The sequence below is a fragment of the Pipra filicauda genome, unplaced genomic scaffold (genome assembly GCF_003945595.2).
Source record: "Pipra filicauda isolate LSUMZ 115617 unplaced genomic scaffold, ASM394559v2 scaffold7_size6619720_pilon, whole genome shotgun sequence".
Taxonomy (NCBI): Eukaryota; Metazoa; Chordata; class Aves; order Passeriformes; family Pipridae; genus Pipra; species Pipra filicauda.
Window position 1 is genome coordinate 3,947,410 of NW_024104976.1, and position 24,100 is coordinate 3,971,509.

Below are 24,100 nucleotides of genomic sequence, written 5' to 3' on the forward strand. Positions count from 1 at the left end.
CAATATTCATCTTATAATGCCACTATTGATAGAACAACTTTCCCTGTTACACTAAAAATTCTAATTCTGCAATTAATGAACCTAGGTACAATATTTAAAGTAAATAAGCCCTTTTAATGTAATAGAAGGGGAAGCATTTACATGTGGATGAGGTAAAACAAAGCAACCTGTTCCCATGTTTCTGGGCAATTCCTCCATGGAATTAACTGCAGCCTCAGAAGTACAATGCAAACCCTCGAAATTAAATACAATTAGTTCAGTTGATTAACTTCACACCAACAACACATTAATACTCCCAGAGGACAACAATACCCCCTCTTACCAGGGTTCACATAGTCTGGTGCCAAGAATAGGCATAGCACAGGACAGGAAGACAGAGTCATCTAGTTCAAAGGATTTATGAAACTATCTCTCCATCTTCTGCATGAATTCTGGGATTTATTTGAGTAGCTCTGTGGCTCTAAACCAGTTGCTGTTGGGTGCACGGAGGGAAGGAAAATGAGTAGATCAATTCAGGGCCAGATACTCTATAGGTTTAAGTGGTTCAGCTGCTCCTAGGATAGTTCTCCCACAAACAGATGAGAACTCCAAGGGTTAACCTTAAGTTTTCAAGTCCCCTAAATCATACAGTGCATAATCTCCTCACCAGTGTGAGTGCTACAGTGACTGATACTACAAAACCACTACCATATGCTTCTGATTCAGGATGTAAAACACTCCAGGGCATGTCTGAAAGCAGATGGACCTCTGCACAGATCATCTAAATCTATGGCACCCTGGGGACACTCCAGGGATGGCACTACACCACAAGACACTATCTCCTTGAATGGGGCAAAAGAACAAGAGACCTGAAAAAGTACCCTCCAAGGCAGATCAGGCTAAATTTAAATAACATTCATGATGCAAATAGGAAAGTGTTCACTTTATATATGTGATAAGCTCTCAGGTGAGAGTTCCTTCACTTGGATTTCAGATCTGGGCTTATGATACAATGAATTCACCAGATTACTATGGTAGTCAAAAAGAAAAAAAAAAATTGAATTTTAGGCAGTATTAAGAAAGACACAAAGACCAAAACACCATTATGCAGTTCATAGTGGACTCTAAGGTTAAACACCATCAATTTTTGGCCTCCTTCCTCTCAAAAAAAAAAAATGAAATAGAACAACAAAAACTACAAAGTGGGCTGACAAGGATGATAAAAGCTATTAAGTAGTTTTGTATTAGACTCAAAGGCTCCTCAGTCAAGATTAAGGGAGAATTTGATAGAAGTCTATAAAAATCAAGAGTGGCATGGAAAATAAAGCATATCAAATGATATGAGCAGATGGCAGGTTATGAACAAACAAAGAATGTGGTCCTTCACAATATTCAGGAATTACACTAAGGATTTTAAGAATATGTATATATGCTTTCTTCATTTACAGGAATTCCTTTTTGTTCAACATCTTAAGTAAATCTCAGAGAAAACCAAATCAAGTAAAGCATGAGTGAGTTCAACAGGGAATCATAAATCAGTAAAATGAGGATTCCTTTAAAAATAGGTCAGGATACATTGCAATATTAATCCTTCTCTAAGTACGGGTTGCTTTATCTATACTCCATTTTCTTATATTGCAAATGCTTTTAAGCACCATATTAGTGCCTAAGCAGTTCAAACAGCACAGAACTCTTGTTCAGCAATGGAAGGTTTTCTCATCTTTTCCTAAACAATGAGAAAGGAGATGTACACACACACTACATGGGGAGTTACCGATGAAGCAGAATAAATAGGTCACACAGTGTTTTTAAAAGTCTATTACAGTGAAAATACATGCCCACTAATGGGATGTAAAACCAGGTTCTCAGTAAGTAGGTCATGCAGCATTTTTATAGACTATTAGAACATACACATGCATACTAATGGCATACAAAACTGGATTCTGTAAAAGTAAGAAGATTAGAGAGACCAAAAAAATCCTGTGACATGGATGGGTCCGAGGAGGTTGCTCTATTAGACAGCTGTATATATTTGTCAGGGATAATCTGTTTCCTGAAATATTTCCATCCTTTCTTATGAAGTTGTTTGGAAGAGCCTCTAGGGGAATTGTGCTTTTCTGTTAGCTCAGAGCAATAAAAATATAGCTCACTTCTAAAACTGCATGTTAAAAAGTAATTCTGCCTCTCGAGAGCACTTATTTAAGTAGTCCAAAGTTTCAGAAAAGGAAGATAGAAGATGACAGAAACAAAACTAAGCATAAAGTTATATTTAAACCTATCATTCATTCTCCTATAATTTTGTTGACAGACTAAGCTTATAAAATAAAAACCACACTGAACTGGTATAATGTACGTCTACAATGAAACCACAGCAGTATAATATAAAGGATGTAAAACAACATGACTAAAATATAAACATATATCTTCTGTACTTTCAAGAACAGAAAATATTTATACTTAATGCTCATTTTTTGTATTCAAACACATTTGAAACCTACCAGACAAGTTAATTATATCTACTCTTAATAGTCTTTTTTCACAGCGAAATCAGTAGATGTTGAAGCAAAAGATCTCTGATCAGTGAAAACACAACTTCACTTTAAGCAGCACATTATACATCTCAAAAGTGAAAGTGTATTGTTCTGACAAGCTGTAACTTTATACCAGATAATGGCTGCAATGTGCTCTACATACCCAAGAACCCAAATATATTTGCACTTTGAGTACAGATGCAGTATTTGAGTATTTTGGCCTTGCAGAAGTTATTTTTTGTTTTTTTGAAAGTAGTCTGCCGTGAAAGAAAGAATTAGTACATCACATCCTTCATCCTTCATCACAGGAGGCTTGTTGAGGCTCCCCACCTCTCCCTAATTTGAGAAGCACAAACCCCTTTCAGAATGACATCCCATTACAACCTGTCAGTCATATGATGTTAATGCCTGTGAGAGAACACATCTGTATTTTGCCAGACACTTGGCAGCCTCTCTACTGATTTACATTGTATTCACTTGTAAATAGACTCTGCACAGACTTGAGGATGTCTATCTGTCTACCCTGAGACAGTTAAAGCAGAACTTTTAATACAGTCAGAGGTGAATGCAAATGGATTTTTTGGAGTTTACACTTACAGAATCAAAAAAAGCAAGCAAATCAGAGCAGCTAAATTTCCCCATCATTGTTGCTTTGGAGGCCGGTTGGCTTTTTTCAGATTATTTTTCAGATTATCCTCTCACCCTAACACTCTTGCATTATCAGCAAAAAAATTAACTTAAAATTAAATCAGCTAAAAGGTATAGTGTGATAATTCTAATCACAAACATAGAGGGCTGATACTGTACCAACAGACCATAACAACCTTCATTCACTCAGTATCTTTTCACTTCTTCCCTTGGCTGATGGAAACTAGAGTTAGGATGCAGCACAAAACAGGCATCAATCTAAAGAAACCCAATTAAGACCCTTACTAAAAGAATTCAGATGAAACAGACTGAGAAGGTAGCAGCTAAATTTTATTTCTTTCAGGAAGAGAAATTTGGAAAGTGATGATATTCCCAACTGATTTATTAATACTGACTGTTTACTGATAAACAGAGCCATTAGAGTGAAAAGTGGTAGCTTTAGTTTCCCATCAAAGCTAACAAATTAGCACACTACCCAAAAATTAGGCTGGCAGTTACATTATTCTATTGTTGGCTGTTTCAGCCAACATCTTATTTAGGTTAGAATGCCATATTTTAAAATATTTCCAAGAAATTTCAAGAAAATAATGGATTCAATGAACAGGTGCCAAAACAAATGGCTACATTTGATAACAGAATAATATTTTGTAAGTGCTTGTCCCAGACTAAGTGCAATGGTTAGGCATCATAATGAACTGAAGATTTATTACTGTTTTTGCCAGATTTATTTCTGGACGAAAACTTCAACTAAAAAAGTTACTCTGATGAGAGTGGTGAGACTTCTGTTCCTGCTATTCCTCAGTTCAGAAGGATTTATGGTATTTTGTGTCATAAGCTAGGATATGGGCTGGAAAACATAGCTCTCTAAATAAATAATTCCATCGGTAAACTACTGAGTCTGAAAAAAATTCCCTCAATAGGTTTAATTTGTACAGAAGCACAAAACTTCTGGTAGGTTTGGGATTTATTTTGTTTCATGCCCCCCTCTCTCACTGAGCACAAGGGGCTCACTCCCACCAGGTTAACCCAGCAGAGGATGACTCCAACCACACTTCCTTTACCTCCTAGAACTCTTCCCCTCCAGCATGGAAATCAGAAGTGAGCAAATTTTCTCTGGCTTACCAGAGTATAGGTACAGTTTGGACAGCTGCCTCTTCCCCTCTGCTGCCATCTCCCTCAGTTGCTCACCATCTTCCTCCAGGCAGTTCCTCCTCTACAGTTTTCCCCCTTCTCTCAGGGCACATCCCAGTTCTGCTGGACACGTCCCTGTTTTACAGGATGCTCCAAGCCAGACTGAGGTTGGTGCTGGGCCTGCTGACACCTTCTCCTACACCAGGTTCCCAATAAGATGGGAAAGGTTTCACATTTTAAGTAGAGAAGTCTCAGAAGGGCTGGAGACAGCACTCAGAAGTTTTATGGACAGCCAGCCCAGGAACTGACCGTCAGCCCTGAAGATCCAGCTGGCACCACAATCATTCTCCACCGTCACCTGTTGGATCCAGAAATCCAGAACATTCTCTGGCACGTGCTGCCCCACTCAGAGGGTGCTCCCCTCAGCCCTCCACCACTCTCACTTGTCACCCCCCAGCAGGGCACCTCTTGTCCCCCTGCCCTTCGTCAGGGCCCCCCTCACCGCAGCAGGGCCACTCTTCAACCTCTGACTGATGGCACAGGGCTCTCCTCAGTGCCCTCCCTAGCCCTGCAGGCACAGGTGTTTCCCATTTTTTCCTTATTTTATCCCAGCTGTGAACAGCAATTAGACCATCCACCCTCTCCCTGCTGCACATACGTATCACAACAATGTCCACAGCTGAAAGAAGAGAATACAGATATGCCTAGTCTGGGGTGGGAAATCAGAAGTTTGGATTTTTTTTTCATTTTATTTTACAGTCAGAATTTTAGCAAGCTTGATAACACTCTTCATGGCTTTGCTGTGATGCAATTATACTGTATGAACACTACAGGCGATAATCACTTGTATTTCTCTAACCTAAAACAATAGATCTTGTTTACAATATAAACTATGTCTCCTTGTTCTGATTCACACCTTCTCCCTTGTCACATGAAAACCAGTTTTTCTAATAGCAACATCAACTGGGGAGGTTGATTTTTTTTTTTTTAAAGTCTGAAAACAAGACCAGAGAAAGATAACACAATGTAATTGTAAAAGTTCGGTATATGAAGACAAGTAGAAAACACTGAAAACTCTCAGATAACACAGAAAGATTTATATGAAGAATATATATGTATATTATCAAATAAAACTCATTTTGTGATGTAACTTGAAAGATTATATTCTATGTATAGTATTCTAGAATTAAAATGCATAGCTTTTAAAAGCAAAAATTTTTTGGCACATAGGAAATTTAAAGTAAATTTTGAAAACTTTATGGACCATTCAGATACCTAATGATCCTTACCATAGGTAGTTACCTATTTCATTTTTTTTTCCATCAGTAAATAACCCTTTAATCAAAGAGCCCAGCACTGTTCAGGGAGCAATAGAGTAAGAAAATTCATAGACTACATCCAAAATGCAACTTGCATTGCCAGAATTTACAGACCTGCACCCAGGTCTAACTTCATTTTCAGCTGTTCTCACCACCCCTGGGGAAGAACCATACCATGCCACTTGTCAAAATAAGACAAATGCATTCTGTTCTGCACCTGGATGTTCACAAAGTGGTTTCACTTCTTGTCAGCTTCCGACCCTTACAATTTTCCCTGCAGGTTTGGTTTCAGTAGAACTCCCAAAGTAAACCACTTCACAGGGGTTTTTGACTTTCGACAACTATAAAAAAAAAAAAATAACTCCTAGTGCTGGCAGAAACAGAATATTTTCATTTAAAATGACCTTCTCATTTCTGATGCCTGCAGCCTGAGCAGCTTGCCTTAGGAATCAAAGGATAGCAATGTCCACTCAAATCTCTCTTTTTATTTTATTCTTTGAGTTTGGTCTGACACAAAGTTTTTGACACACCAGGAAACACAAATTCACATATTATTTCTAGCTCTAAAGAACCCAGAAATAACAAGGAAAAAAAAAATTCAAAATTCACAGTAAGCCATCTGCATGGGATACTTGTACACAACAACTAAGGCAATATGTGCACAGCATGTCAAGTAATGTTAAAATTGCAGCTGTTGATCACAAATAAAATTAAGGTGGTCTGAAACCACCACCAAACATTTCGCAGGGTATTGTCTTGTAACCTGTGGTTTCCCATTCTCTCTGCAGAATTACCTTTCAGCAAGAATAGTGGAAGGAAAGAAGGGTAAGTATTCCAGAGCCTGGATGTACAAATTCTTTTTCACACTGGAGGATGAGAACAAATTTTTCTAAGAAATTATTTGTATTGAAACCCCACTAGGTGACCTTTAGGGAGTCATCTTACCCATACCCTGTGAGTCCTCCTGCTCATCTGGACAATTTAGAAGAGATCATTATAAAAGGTTTTGTTTTTCTTTCTGAACTGGAGGGTTTCTTTCCAGCCTTACACATGCACTGCCTGAAGGTGACCCTCAGGCTCACTGGCAACAGATGAACAGCCCTTAATTCTCATGGGTGCATTTTAGAAACACAGCAGAAACACAGCATGGGTGGAAAACCTCTGTCAGACTCATTAAGCAATTACAGTGATTTCTCAGAGGAATAAAACTACTCTTCTAGTAATAGCACCCTTAAAAAACAAGTACTGTTCTTACAGGTACACTGCATTACTCTGCACTTCCCATTTCATAGGCCACCTCAATGGAAAAGAGTTAAATTTCTACTGTGTTAACTTCTGATCAGGGTCTCTCAGTATCAAGTGGCATTTCCAAGACCTCACTGGGATTTACACTCTGCCTTAAAGGTTGTTTCATTAAAGACACTTTCAGTTTTATTTTGCCTTTTTTTTTTGTCTGTCCTGAAAAAAAAAAAAATCATCTTTTTTTGGGCATATGCCATTATTTAAACATATATAATGCTAAAAACCTTGCTAAGACTGAGATACAAAAGTAAACACAAAACAAAATTTAGGTCTGAAAGAAGAGCAAAAGATCACACTATACAATTGCAAAAAGAAAAAAGCAACCATTCTCATTTCATACATTTTTTCCAAATTTGAATTCACTAGATAAATACAAACCAAACTTACAAGTAGTACCATACTATTTTCTGAGCAATGTCAGAATAGGGGAGTGGGGGAGTGGAGAATGAGCTGGGTTTTGTTGTGAAGAAAGGAGTTGAGGTATTTGTTTATTTTTCATCGAATACCACATGAGGAACACAAAGTCAATTTGCAGGAAATACTCTGTTGGTCTGCTAATCTAAAATAATGATCTTGAGTTTTTGCAAAAGCTGAATTCCAGAAAGAACTGACTGTATCAGCACAATTACTCATTTCAACAATAAATCTCTGAAGTTCTTAGCCAAGAACAATTATGTTGCTCTTAAATGCAGAATAAGTGGTTATAAGAATGTGAAATTATGCGAAGGCCAAAGGTACTCTTATTAGAAAAATCTCACTGGCCTCACTAATCCAATTAACAAGAAATGGTCTCCTGTTCATGTAATTTTAAACAAAGATGTATTCTACTCTGGTGTCCACCCATCTGGTTTCTCAGCAGAAAAAAACCTGCCAAAGAGCCCAGTTCACAAGAGCCACTCTGTTATGGGAAAATTCCACATACATTTTGTGAAATGGGAAGATAACAAGGTTGGAATGTGACAACTCACACTCACTTTAAGTGTGAATTCAGGGCACAACAACATCGTACAAACAAAGCAGATTTCACACTAAGTGCAGCATTCAGAGAACATTTGCATTCTACACACAACACTGAGAAATGAAGGAAAAAGATACAGACTGACTGCAAAGGAAATCAGTCACGATGGGAGTCCTAATGCAGAACTGCACCACTTTTACTCAAATGAAAAACTGAAGTATTTTCATGCTGACTCGCCTATAATGAAAAAGAATTATATCGAGAAAATTAGTGGGAATAATTGCTCTACCCTTCCGGTTCCTTCTAGTTGAAATGTTTACAAGTGCATGTGATTAATGGCAATCTGTCACCATCACTGCCTCTCAAAAGAAAAGGCTAAAGTACAGCACTTCTGCCAGCATATATTGTATTGCCAGAAGAAAACAGATAATCTAAAGCTGGCCTTCACACCTTACAGAACCAGAAGCTGCCAAGTACTAGAGCAACTCTCAGAGAGGTCCCAGAAGCAAAGCTGGCTGGCCAAGTGGAATATATTAGCCCAAAGCAAAACACTTTCAGCAAAACTTGTCTAAACAAGACCTCATCTCGTTCATTTTCTTATCAACAATTGTGAGGGCTGCAGAGCAGGAAGGCAGAAGGAAAACTTTTCTCTGAAATGGACAGGAAGGACTTAAAAGTCTCAGTGTTAACCAGACTCTACTTATGGGTGTTTCAGTGGATATGTCAAAAATCACTTATTTTAATAGAATATTAAAAATGTAGAAGATCTCAAAAATTTGCAAAAAAATTTCCAGCCACTCTTCTTACCATGTTTCTCTCTCCAATGTGCACATGGGCAACATCAGGACAGTTTTTTTCCTGCTTTATTCACGAATGTCCCAGAGTATTTGTTTTTCAGTGAAGTGGAAGTTTAAGCTGCACTCTAAAAGCACAAGCTCCATTTCAATATGGTTAATATGAACAATAGTCCAAGGTCAATAATCATGCAACATGCAGGGGGTTTTAAGCAATGATTATAACACTGGGAGATATTCAGATAAGTGACATGGCCATCTTCACATTCAATCACCTATACTTTAAACTTCAGTGAGACTATATCATAAACAAGAAGGCCTTGTAAGATGGAATATAACAGCACAACTCTGTAAACTGAATTCAGACACAAGCAGCACATTTCTGGAGACTCAGTATTATATTACACAGTCCTTAGTCACTATTTTTAGGTCAAAATAGAATTAAGCATGAAGACATATGAAGTTTCTGAGTCTCTGACAGTTCAAATTCTAGGTCTGAAGCAGAATATGAACACAATAGGGAACTTAATGGATATTCTTTTTTGGTGTCCTTAAATCTAAATAAAGAACACGGATTTCAGAAACACCAGGAAATAGTATAAAAATTTTCAGTATTTGCTCATCTGTTGAGTTTTCATTAGTAATATTTAAAACCCAAACCATTTAAATATGAATGGTAAGGAAGTGGGATGTGCCAAGTGGAGCTTTGACTGTCATGCTTTAAGATCTGTTAAAACATTAATTTGTTGTTCCTGAATAGATTTAACAGATGGGACTCTCCACAGATTTTCCTGTGGCAGCACAAGGAAAACACTGAAACACTTTATAGTGCTTCCTAAGATCTCCAACTACTCATGCATAGGTTGGTTCTGCTTCTCCATAGGGTCAGTGAAAGTTTGAGATTATGTATCCAGGACTTATTTCTCAGCTGTTTTTTGTTTTCACCAATTATCAGTAAAAAAAGCTGTACCTGTTGTAAGGTTTATGTTTTGTAAGGTTTATTACTCCCTGGAAATGCCTTTACATAGCTTTGAAACTTTTTTTCTTCATGTAGCCTGTTACTGTGCTACAGAGATTGGTACCAGCACATTTGGACACTTGTGGTCTGTTAGTAATTGTATAGTGGTGTGCAGAACTATCCACCCTAGTTCTAACCTCATTCTGGCAACAGAAGCATATCAGTATTTTCCAGACCACTTGCACCCTCCTCCATCTGGACACCTTATATGACTTTTCTTCCTGAGAAGCATTCAAATCCTAGCAACAAAATGATAAAATAAAAGCTATGGTGTGTACATGTTTCAATGCAGGGAGAAAGTGCATATGCTAGCTAAGTGTATAAGCTAATCTTACAGTACTGGGAAAAAAAGTGGACAGTGATGCACTCCTGCTTTCCCTTAGCCTTGTCTTTAAAAAAAAAAAAAAAAATCAATCAATCAGAAGAACAACTTCAAGTGAGTTATTAAATGTCTTTAAAGTAATTTAAAGTGAGTTAACCCTCAATACAATGGAAAAAAATCAATGCTTTGATCCAAGCATTTCCACAGCTCAGTACACTTAATATATGTCACTTAACATTTAGGAGAAAGAGAAATAATAGGCACACACACACAAAGCATAAAGGATACAAAAGCTTGCTAAAGAATTGCAGAGAGAACAGCTCATTCTAGATCAGGTTGTCCCTAAGCTGCAAGGCACAGTCTTCTTTTAACCCTTTTTAGCTCATCTCCTTCTCTCTAGTTATACTTAACCCAGTCCTTCAGCTGTGCTAACATCATGATGAGGTTCTGCTGTGGTCCAGTTGGAAACTCAGGGGTACATCCAATTTTCAGTAACAAGCACCAGCAGGAACTGAGTACACACTTAGCTGTACCACCTGCTGCTTTCTCTGTCAGACTCTATCCTTGGATATTGGATCCTCCTCCTTTGCTTCTAATCTCATAATAAACCTTATATACCTCCACTTTCTGTCTCACTCTTTAGGTTTACATTTTATTTCCAGTTTGTATCCACCTTGCTTGTGAAAAGGATGCTTTCACTTAACAAGAGTCTGCTCTAGTTGCTCTTTTGATTTATTGTTTAAGGAGACAGTGAATTAACCCATCCTCAGGAATGCTCAAAGATTACTGCATCTTGTTATAAATTTGGATACTTCATTTTACTTCCCTCCCACTTCATTTTAAGGTAAAAATCTTAACATACTTGCAATGCTGTTCATTGCTAGAAGAAATATTTCCACTTCTTAAAAAACAACAATAAAAACCCAAACAAAATGCCTACACAAAACTACAAAGAGAGTGAAAGATAAAGACAAGAAGTTATCTAATAGCCACACTATCAAAAAATCCAAGTGTATTTGCAGAAGGTAACCAGGCAGCACAGCAAACATCATTAGGTAGAAAGTAAGGAAGTGCAGTCTGTTATTTACTGAAAATTAACCACCGTGCCTCATAAGCAGACTTAAGATTTAATCACAACTTCCTAAACTACCTTTAATTTAGCAAGAGGTCCAAAGAAAGACTGGAATGGTGTATTTGAAAACCTCAGATATGAAAGATCCCTAAATCAGTCCTTCCCTCAGAGCAAGGGCAGTGATGGTTCCCTGGTGTGAAAAGGCCAGATCAACCAACACAGTTGTACTGACACTCCTGCAGAGCAGCTGACTGCACTCATTCAAAAAGATAAACCCCTGAAAGGGTTTAAGTGTCTTCAGCTCCCTTTGCAAAGTACTGAATTTAATCAGATCCTGCCAACTTGAACATTTAGCCCCAAAGAATCCCACAACATTTGCTTTAGGCAAATTGATCTAAACTTCTATTTCCTTGTTAGCATGAACCTCTGTAAATGCTGAGACACTATGAATTTCTGCAGAAATTACTGCACACTTTAGCTTTCCCTGAATCAGAGAATTTATGTTTTACTGTTTAGTGGGGAAAATATACTTCCTTTATTTCCTCCTAGTTCTATCCCTGTTGCCTGTTATCTTGTGTATCACTTCTTAACAGAAATTTCTAACCAATTTTATCCCTACGGATTTCTTCTATTCCTTTGCATTCACCCTTAACTCTACACTTTCTCCCTCATTTTCTGTGGTTTCTATTTGATCTTCAAGTAAGTGAAGAACTCCTGATACAGCCATTATGGCCTGTTTCTACCATTTCTGTTTCACCTCCACACTGTATAACATGTACAAAAGCAAAATATATCTGCCTCAGGAGCTGCAGCCTTTTATCCCTTAGCTTATCTTCCCAAGCAATCCTTCATATCAGTTCCCTGCATTTGTGGAAGTCTGTTTCTCTGAAATGTGTTATTCTGTTCCTCCAATATATTATTTTCCTTAAAAAAGTGAGTTCTAGCTTATGATCTTTTTAATCTTGCGCTTTTAACTCAACTTCTTAGTTCCCCACGTTAATCAGAAGCCAGTCTAAAACAGCTGCTCCAATAACATTTCACAGCTTCTGAACCAAATTTCCCAGCTGGTTTGAGGACCCTTTTTCACTGTTAGTACTTGTATAATCTTACTAGAAACAGGTAACGCTATTAATACCACAGTTCTAATAACACTATCATTTCATTTTCTGCAGATATTATATTATAAATAACAATACATAATTGTAAATAATAATAATAAACAAAATATAGTCATGTGTAGTCTAATGTACAATGTGTATCATTTTGTTACGTAGTTGGTTATATACTTCACATACTATTATTAACATATTTTTGTATAATAAAGTGAATTCAAGTGATTATTAAAGCCACTCAGAAAACAGTATTTAGTGTCTTGCTTGATGGACCCCAAACACAGTGATATCTCCTCTAGTGCAGAGATTACTGTGGCTCACTGACCTCAGAAATAGTATATCCAGAATATCAGAACATAATATACACAGCCAAATTTCTGTATCCTCAATCTTTCCTCAGAGAAAGAAGAAGTATATGCTTCAATCAGAACATTCTATCAAGACTCTGGGATAAAATAATTCTTTACTGAAAATGGAGATGAATAGTTAAAGTAAGAATTCATGCTTTACAACAAAATCTTTGCAATTTTAGAAATGTTTCAAGTACTGTTCTATATAATCATTTTATTATTGTGATTTAAAACATCTGTGTTCCTCTGTAATCTTTTTCTGTAGCACTTACTTGCAGACTATAATCAAAACATGCTGTAATAAATGGTAAAGTTTATATTTTACTTCCTTCCAGCCAAGGAATTCTAGGAGATGAATTATTAATGCATTGTTTTAGATTCAGAACAACTCTACGGTTTCTCCTTATGCAGCTTCAAATACACCACTAGAGATTAACAGAAATGAGATGGATCTATTCAACTTGGTAGGAGTTCTAATTCCACTAATCATGATGTGAAAAATAAGATGTTCTTTTTACTTGCTACAGATGCAATCACCCTCGAAACAAGTGCACATACGCTGGCTTGGTTTCCTTAAAATAAAAACCCCACCACATTAAGCCATCAAACTCTTTACCTGTGAACATTTCAGAAACAGTTTTTAGATGTTTTATAAGAAGCAGTGATCACTAAAGAGTCAGTTGCCCACTGCAGGAGGAAGGAAAAAGAAGCAGTAGAGGTCAGCAGTGTGTGAAGCAAGGGCAGCCAGTCGGGCAGGCAGCAGATGCCCAGCTCTGGATCTGCCACAGCAAATATTCTGTCCCTTGGCCAGACGTGCAAATGACATGGGAGGGAGGTGAAAGCAAACCAGAGGATCCCAGGAACACATCAAGCAGCTGCAGAAAGCCCTGGGGTGATTAGAAGGTACTCTAATTATTGTATTGAAAAGTCATACACTGCAGTGATAATGCAGTAGAAGCTTTCCCTATTGTTTATGGTAAAGACATCAACATAAATTAAAGATAATTCTAAAATACTGCATTAGTTCTCCTGTTCAGGGAAACCCTTAAAAGTTTGCTGATTTTGCATAAATATGCATCTATTTCTCTTGTCACTCCCAGAAGTAATAAGAACATCATCCCAAATAATCCAGCTATTTCTGACAACAATAACCATTTTCCTAGTAGGAAAAGAAATTCCTTTCTCTTTAATACAAGTAACACGTAGGTCAACAGAAAAGTATTCTTTGACACCAGCATTAGCAATACTGCTCAAGACTAATGCTGATTTGCAGCTTACAGCTATTTAAGTATTACTTAAAATTTGTCTGCTGTGCAGGTAGGAGATTAGTTTCCTCAAAACCACTTTATTTTTCTTGACTTTAAACACTGGGGGGAGGAGGGGCAGGAAATCAAGGTACAAAAGTACAGAATTTTTTTCAAATGTAGCAAAAATTGACATTACATATCAACCTGACATCTAGTGAGCATTCATTCCCTTATATTAAAATCTTCCTCTTGAACACAACATTAGCCAGAAGTTTCTCTGCCTTCATAATACTGAGTTAGGCTGGCAGTGCATTATTAATATCTTTCTAGAAAAACTTCCTCTCTTCTTCTATTTCCATTATTCTAAAATGAAACAATAAAACCTGTAATTTATCTATCTTTTCGCTATTTAACAGTACTATGAATTATTTCCTACTAACTAATTGCAGTTTATGAACCATTTGAGAACAGATCACTATTTGTGCTTGTGATTTGCTGCTTAGTCATATAAATGGCAATTTGTATTCTCTAATTGAGTAATGTTGGCTTAAAGATAGGAAAAGAATTCTAGATAAAAATGTACAGGAAATATTTTTTTGAACATTTAAAAATCATTTAGTTCCTTCTCATATGCCTAGCTATGCATATTGATCTAATAAATAAGTACTATTATTTATAGCAATAAAGACAAAAAGACATTACTGTCATTAAAGGAATTACAACGCAAATATCTAGCAAAATACATAGGGTGGAACAGGAAAGGAAGGAGTTTTTTCAGTGTGGAAGGGTGTGCTCCAAGTACCATAAAACCCCAAACGTTTGGAGTTTTTCTGGAGGAAACTTGAAGCAAGCTGATGTTACAGTTGTTGAATTTGCTGTATCTCACTGAAAATTGAAGGATTTTCTCTGCTGACAGTGAGGAAAGTAGAGGACAGTAGAATCCAGATTCCATATAGAGCAGAGCCCTCTGGAAATGTCTGCTCAGAACCTCAAGACAATAAATTTGCATTCAGATTCAAACCTTCACTCTGCAGAATACACAGAAATCCCTCAGGAGAGCTGTAAAACACTTTTACAGCAGTGTCTATTATCTGAGAAATCATCCCTCAAATTTTCCTGCAGAAACACATCAGTGAGACAAGTCAAGAATATATTTTATCCATCTTATTAATATTCTGAGCTGCAAAATATTCTACCCAGCCTCAAAGGAGGTCCTTAGGAAGCTCCTTCCACCCCCTCTAGGGCCAGGCTGGCTGCTCCCAGTTTGGGCCACCTCACTTACTACCAGAGCAATCTTCACAACCTCCTTTCCAAGCAGGCTCAATTCCACCTAATTTTCTTGGAGAAACTTGTTGCCATGACAAGCAGAAAAAAAATAATAAAATATAAAATAAAAAAATCAAATAATTTCCATAAAAAACAGCAACAGAAAAAGGATAGCATCAAATGGAGGGAACTCTAAAAAGTATATATTTTTGCTTTGTGAGTTTTTATTTATTTTTACAAATTCAGAATAAACTGCTTTGCCTTCAGAATATTGCATAATTCAAACACACATTCCCACACTGAAATTCTTAGTAAACAGCCTAAAAAAATTATGCTTTTCAAAGAGAAGGTGCGCTTCTTAATTTCTAGAAGAGTTCTATAGAATTGTTTTATTTTGAAGTGCTAGTAGTGGTATTTTAAAGAAAAGGTACTTCAAGTATTATCTTCTAGACAAAATGTCTCTATTATCTCCTCCTTTCTAAAAGGATCGTTTAAATATTAGTAAATACTAGATCATCTAAATACTAGTGAATAATGATAGAGAAAAATCACTGAAGTAGTTCAGAAGATGACATCTCAAACAAAGAAAAAACCTATCTAGTAAGGATAATGAAAAAATCAATTTTCCTTTTGACTCTTCTTTCAATTCCTTTCTGAAAGGAGGAGATAGTAAAGGGGAAAAAAAAAACTAAGACAAAACTAAAATGGATTTTGAACTATCCTAAAAGTAAAATAAAAGAGTACATATACTGAAATAAGTGTAAATGTGCAAAGCTGTAGAATTTTACTCACTACGATTTGTGATTTTTTGCTCACTAGAGTTTGCTACAGCTTTACAAAATGATGATCACATCCAGCAAGATACTGAAAACCTTTCAGATCAAACCACAAGTGTAAAGCAAATCACCAGAAAATTCTCATCTACAGTCTTGTGTTCTGAGTCAGACTCACATCAGCTGTCACACACACCATGAGAAGTGCCACTGTCCAAGAACTCTAAAATCTCTCCCGACACGAGTTACAACAATTTGAGAGTTGACTATTTAAATCTGGCATCTAATGTCTTCTGTCAAAATAATTATAGTCTTTTGGGAAAGGTTTTCCTGCATTGTCTGGATTTCTCTCGTGCAAGGTTGTCTCCTTGTCATTTGGAACCACATGCATAACATTTTAATGGCAAATGCTGGACCTTCAACTCTGCTGCTGAGCTTTCTCAAATAACTTTGACATTTTATTATTCTCAGGACTAAGCCTGATGAACAGTTTGAGCTGACAAACCATATCAACCAGCCATATATGTAATTACCAAGAGCAGCTCAATCTTAACTATTAACTCACTAAAATGTTTCGAATTCAGAAGCTTATATACAGGGGTTTTAGGGCTCTAACTATATCTCTGAACAAAAATGTTACAAGGTTGTTTTTTTTTAAAAAAAAAAAAAAACAAACACATAAGCACGTATCCTCTTTGGTAGTGATTTTGAAAGTACTTTCCTGTTCTCTTTTATGCTATACATTGTTCTCTTCCTGCTATATCTTTGGCTAATTGAGTTTTAGACCAAAAACAGGGTAAAATAATCTAATGCATTATGAGAATCGAAATCACTCTTTGCTTACATTTTTAAATTATCTAAATACTAGTAAATAAGGATAGAGAAAAATCAGTGAAGTAGCTCACCTGATGACATCTCAATCAATTAAAACAAAACCTATCTAGTAAGGAATACATACAATGAAAAATTTAGGTTTCCTTTGGACTTTCTTTTAACTGTACTTCAGACTACAAATATTGTAACTGTATTCCAGTTGAATTACAGAATTCTAGGAGCTGAATCTTCCCTGTGCTCAGTAAACCTGACTTCAAATGCTGGATAGATTTTTCATAAAAACCCAATTTAATTCTGATTTGGGATCAGATTCTCTCTTAACTTTCAATGAACGAGAAATTCTGAGAAAAAGTTTTGCCCTAAAAACACTAAAGTGCAGTATTCCTAAAACGAAAGGTCCTGGAATCATGGCAAATTAACTTGACAGCTTGCCCATAGGACCAGGGGAGCACAGCAGCCCCTGGGAGCCAGCTCAGCTCCTCCCACACTGCTCCCTGGGCAGAAGAGCCAGTCTGGCACAAGCTGAGCCCCAGGAACCCAAGGAGCAGGAACCTCACAGCCCCAACCTTATCACAGCTTCACTCTGAAGTAAAGCAGGACTCAGAACAGAGTCCCCTTGGTCACTTCATTCCTTGAGGACCAAATTCAACACATTCAGGGCCCATATACCTGGAGCAAACTTCTTATGGGAAACCCCTATGAGCTGTGACCCAGAGTTTCTACTGTCCACAAACGTGATTGCCCCAGTACTCTAATCCAGCAGAGGAAATGGCTGGGTATTTTATTTTATCAGAAAACTGTCTACCAGCTCTTGTTGCCAATTACCTCCCAAGTAATAGGTAAATTCAAAGGACAAGGGCTCCGTGACTGCGAGCAGCTGCAGCACTTCAGTTAATGCACAGCCTGTCCGAGCCCACGGCCCGTTCATTAGCTCTGTCTGGGCACTGGCACAGCTGAACACCATCCCTGGCCTGCCCCAGGCACAACACTGGGATATTTTCCTGAGCACAGGATATGTGTAATTAGCTTTTTGTCAGAAACCAGTGGCGTGTCGTGCCACAGAAATCAATAACAGTTTTCCCTGTTGCCCAAGTCTCTATTATGTTTGTATTTTAAATTAAATAGGGCTTTATCTGAACTGCTGTCTAAGACTATGTTTTGGTATACCATATCCTTTGGGAATCTGCCTTTTGCATTTCTATGGGGTGACATATATACTCCTACATCTAAGATATTTTAGTTATACAAACAGAGAAACAGAAAAAAATAAAAACCTGTTTGCACATAAAAGTTCATGGCAGTCAAATCATTATCTGAATTTCTTGGAAAACAAGTTGAAACTCATTACCCCTTTCCCAAGGGACTCTCCAAGTATTTTTAATTAATTACCAAGATCTTTTGCTTAGCCTTCCACTTCTTGGGGTCTGAATACACAACAGAGGATGTCAACTGGAATGTCACCTGGACTCAGTTCTCTTGGCCATTACACTGAGCTGTCAGAATATAATTCTTCTCTTCCTATCCTCTCATTGCAGTGGGGATCAATTTACATTTTGCACATAAATCTATGAAACACAGATTGTACCAGAGATTACTTAAAAATAAAAGCTTATAAAGCACTTTTAAACTTAAAAGTACATCAAAAATATGTATTTATCTCAAGCTGAAAGATATGTAATCTGCTAATTGCCCCTATGAAAAGACTGGATTTTTTTTAATTATTTCTCTGGTCTGTGAAGGTTTCTAACTAGCACATTTCAGTCAAAATGGAAAAGGAGGTTTATCTCAGACTATTTTCTTAGAAATGACTTAAGTTTTCTTCCACAGGTCAAGTTTCAAAGGCCTGAACATTGACCCAAGAGATAGTGAGCAATACAGTGATTATTCTGGAGCACACACAGCTTCAGATGATGTCTTTTTTGGTCAAACCTTTTCAAAATAATCCAGAATCAACCATTAGCAAGAAATTATTTCAAACAATTGACTGTAACTACAGATGTAATAGGTCCTTTGTATACAATAAACAGAATACACACATGAAATGCACATTCTATATGTCAGAACACCATCATGTTTATACACTAAACAAAATGGAAAAAGAAATTAACAATAAATCCCCCTGTACATTCCATTCACTTCTTTGCATGCATACTTAAACATGAAATCTAGTGTAATATCTGCAGCAAATAATCCATTTACTGATTTGGGGTTTTACTTCCAACACAAGTCTGACATTTGCATCATAAAAATGTTGTGAATTGTCAACCTTTCATACATACAGCAGAAATAATGACAGCAATTTGCAGTATCTAACACATGAAAACACACATTCATTTTATTCTACAAGTATTTTTTGCAATGTATGTTCCAATTTAATGCTTTCAACATCTAAATAGACTAACAGTGATGGTCACGGAAAGTTGGAATAAAGCAATAAATACTCTATAGACTTTCAGCAAAAAGATATGGATCATCAACACCTATGATACAGATACACAGTAAGGTAGAGGACTGGAAGTTGATATACCCTGAGGAAATTAAACTGTGATATATGCAGGAGGGTTTAAACAAGAAAATATTCAGGTGAAACAACTACAAGAGTTTTTTAAGGGCTTTTGTATAGTAAAGCCTCTTGGGCAATGAGATCATATCACCATTATTCCTATTTGAACACTGACATGTTGAATACTTTGCACTGCAATGCATTAAAAGTGTCTGATTAAGAACATTTTTTTTGCCAGAGGGAGAAGAGATGAGACAATTTTCCAGCTTGAATCTGTACTCTAAAATGGTGGGTGAATTCTTAGCTTAACGTTAAAGACTAGAAGTGCACTAAATTCCTCTTGCATTGTATATATGTAAAGTATTTAAGTGGTTCAGCTGAGAAAATACTGTTCTTGCTGTGTGAAATACTGAGCTCTGTAAGTACCCTACCCAGGCAAGATTACAGATGATTTAACCACCAGACAGGTGTCCAGTGCTTCTTAAAGTTTAAACATAATTTCTCAGTTTGGGGCTTCAATATAGATGTTATGTACATTTGCATAGTTTTATAAACAATTTTCTTAATGCAACTGTAAACCTGTGTACCTACCTAGATGGGTTGACAACTGAGAGCCAAGGAGACAACAAATCTATTTAAAAAGTAAGACTGTCATTCTATGATACTGTGCTACAATATGTTATGCCCCTGCATAACAGATGTTCCAGAAAAAAAAAGATAATTATATCTACTAGAAAAATAATATATCAAAAAGGCTACTTTTCAACAGTAGTTCCCAAAAACCCTTTCCATTTCAATAAATGCTTTTAATCCCAACTTTCTTTCTAAATTAGTTAAGTCATTAATCAGACATTTCTTAAGTAGTGTAACTCTTATAAGGGTCTGAAGGTGGTTTTCAGATGTGAGGTTGTATTTCTTCCTTTACACATATCACTTCCTCTAAGTTAGGGAACTTCATTGAAAGATATCATGGTGTAGCATGATTAGAATATATCTATTCTCCATTTGGTCGACAAAGAGAGATCTAAACTTTTCATAATCATAATATTAATAAGGGCTTCGTGTCCTTCCATTTTATATTGTCATGTAATTACAGTGTATTTTCTGATATATGAAGTGGATCTAAAATAGTCTTGTAGTCTCTCCCATGACACTCATTTCAGAGCTACAAATACACTCCCCTTTCATCTATAGAACTTGAATAAAAGCATTTTTGCGTCTACAGAAAATGTGTATTTTAACATCTCATGCTCAAAATTACATCTGAGAAACCACTAAATATTTCAAGTAAGCCCCAGGAAACTCTGAAAATGGTTTCCAAAAGAAGAAACATTCAGTAAGTTAGATTTTATTACATCTCAGTGTACTAAGTTAGATTATACTAATTCTCAATATCCTATATATTGCAAAACAGATCGTAAAATTATTAGACTGCGGCTGGTATATTCTTAAATGTATGATTTCTAGGTGAAAACTATTTATTTTATGTTTTTCAGTCACTGATACAGTAAAACATGTTTGATGTTTTGCATTTTTTTTCCCCACACAGAATAATGAGGTTAAGATTTATGAAGATAAATATATTACTCCTTATACTGAATGATTTTTTTGGAAGGAAATATAAAACCTTTAGAGGGAAAAAAAAAAACAGAGCTGTCTGCCACCAAAGTAACATGTTATCATGATCAACAGCCACACTATTAATCCATGTGAAAATTACTTTTTTATTACTTTTATAACATTGAAGGAATACTTCGGATAGAAAATTAGCTCCCAAATTCACCTTTTTACCTGAACATTTACATTTTAACAGAAAATCTTCTCTATGCCTAAAGCAGATCAGAAACTTTCAATCCAACCCGGGGTTTGGTTTGGATTTCCCAGATTTCCAAGCACCACTCTAATGAAAAGAGCACTTGTGGTACCCATAGTCTGAGGGAGAGTCTGATCACAAATCTAAAATAGAAATTTCTGAGGCTGGACAGCCACAGCCCAAAATTCTTCTGGGAACTGTTCATTTATACAATCCTCCTCACTTAAGGAAATCAATCCAGGCTCTGTAATTACTACAGACCCACAGCTCTCTAGGCAGTGAACCCTCAGGTTCCTCCATGAACTCGTGATGATTTTCTTTTTATGAAGAACTCAGCTCACATATTTATCCTGGACATGATGCTCAATGTATTGAGCACCCAGCCTAGTTGAAGGCACTGAGCATCCCAGAGGTGCAAGGGAAAATACACTGAGCTTGAGGGACATACATGAGAAAAAACTACAACCAAACCCTCCTACTCTAGTTACTGCTACAGACTGTGAGAGATATAGAGCCACTAGCTGGAATATTAAAGAATAAATAGAGGAAAATGAGATTTTAGAGGAGAATAATGAGAGGGGGGAAAAAAGGCTCTGCTGTGCCATAAAACATACCTAAAACAGTAAATGAACACAAATGCTGTTTTACAGCCTGAAGGACCTCTGTGTGTTACATTTTCTTCAGAAGGTAGTGGATATCAATGACATTTTGCACTAAAAACTTGTATTACATTGTCTATCCTAAAAATGAGTAGGAAAAATCATTACAAAAGCAAAGTATGTTGGATAGCTGGTGCAAAAAATCTCCTTCTACAAGCTAGAAGTCTTCTATTTATTTTTACTTTATTGTGGGGCACAAATATAAGCTTTTCAACTGTTATTTATCAAGGCCACAATTTTTGCAAAAGTACAATGCTTCAAGTAACTAATGAAATGAAACCAAAATTACAACATACCCATCAGCTTTTGCAGATCTAGGTCTAGAAATTTTGTATTATAGAAATAAAAAATAATAATAAAAATCTATATCACTATATCTGAAACTAGAAAATTAACACTGGATGTGTCAGGTTTTAAAGAAATGCATCTGTGCTGTAAATCCAAGATAGTATGTCTTTCTAGAGCTACTTCTTATGCAGAAAAAACTACTCTGTACAAGACAGACTTAATGCATCTAGAGATGTCACAAACACTCCTCAATATGAAAAAGAACATCAGAGCACACACCCTACTTTTTCTTTTCAAATAGTAGTTCTTTCAAGCAAACACAAAATCAGTAATATTGTACTTAAAGGCCATGATTAAATTTTCAGGTCATAATCACTACAGAAACGCTAAAACTATCATTAAATACATCCACTGTAACCAGTGTAGCTACTATGAAAATATTAATGAGTGAGATTTTTAACATGTAACTTTACATGTCTCATCATATTAGGTTTTAAAGCTGAGTGGCTTCAACACTATCACAGTGTCCATTGTAATTAATATAAATCCCTCATATTATAAGGGCATGTTTACTTTAGAGTTGAATAAGTAATTAATAAACTTTTTCAACTAATTATGATACTCTCTGCACGCAGATAGCAAATTATTGATTACGTTTTAGCTTAAAATATTAAAAAATATTTTGAAAGGAATTGAATTCAAATATGCTGAATATTATCTGTTGTTCCTGGATGAAGAATGTACAGTCGTCAAGGGGCTTCACTATACAAACATTTAAACATCGCCATTGATGACATTCATACATTTAAAAAATTAAATTTGCTGTTGTACTACCAAATTCAAGCATACAGACATTTGCAAAGTGAACACAAAAGAAGCAGTAGCAAGGTTTAAGGTAAGTCACATCAAAATTACAGTATAGGCAGGTTCTTTCAGACATGGTGTTCTTACCTCCTTCCCCGGGTCTAGTTGTGGAGAGGTGTGTACATATTTACCTCTGTGTATCACAAAACAACTGTCCCTAAGACTGACAAAGTCCCTACTAATCCATCTACAGCTCTTCACAGGGCCTGTGCTGAGAAGTTCACACTTGTTGTGCGTTAAGCATTATTTAAAACCAATGGTTTTCAGCTGAGCTTCAACGTGCTTTGCACCCTGTAGGACAGACACAGGTGAGACCTATTGAAGGAGTGAAATCCTGACTGAACAAAAGAATCTGAATCTCTGCTAGAATACAGAGCAGGAACACACACCTCCAGTTTTGTTGCACCAGGATTTAATTGCCACATTATTACTTAACCTGAAAATGCTAATATAAGGGAGTAAAGCAAACACCAGAAAGGGCAACTTAAAATTATTCCATGAGAAATACTGATAACAACTTCCCTGAATTTTGCATGAGCACAGTATTAAAATTGCATTCCATTCCTGCACACATCAGGAATGTTGCAATTATCCCCTCTGAGCAAATACGCTTAATTGGGGACTGTCAATATAATTTCATACCAACTGCCACTGTATTTTGTTCACCAATATAAATGCAGTTACTTTGATCAGCTTCTACTGATAAAAAAAGAACTGTGATTGGCTTAGGACACCTTTCCAAAAGTTCGAACTTCCTTCCCACATGCTGGCTTCAATATTCTTTTTATAAGAGATATAGAAAAGAATTAGCCTTTGGGAACAGTGTCAGTTCTGTCATCTCTAGTACCAGTGTTGCCATCATCCTGAATATGACTCTGTGAGTGACCTTTTGTTCAAAACTGGAACATATCTTTATGTAAAAAACCACACATGTCAGATTAAAGTTATATAGGCAATAACAATTGATTCAAGTTAAATGCTGCTATGTGAACGAAAAATCTACCTATTGCATGACACCAAAGATTTCTGAAAGCATCCATATTATGAATGACACTCTAATCACGAAATTGTATTATTTCCCACTGCAAGTTTCCTGTTATGGGACATAATTTGGGAGGACATTTTAAATGTGGTAAGCTTCAGTTTTGACATAAATATGCAAATAACAGACCCAACATTTTGTCACCGTCTGCAGCTTCAGAGTCCTTCCAGCTTAGACAGGTGAACTGCCCTGAAATACAATCTCCCTCTGCCACTCTGATGGATTTTCATCAGATTTCATCTCCAAGAGCATCTTTGTCATTTCCAGTTAAGTTT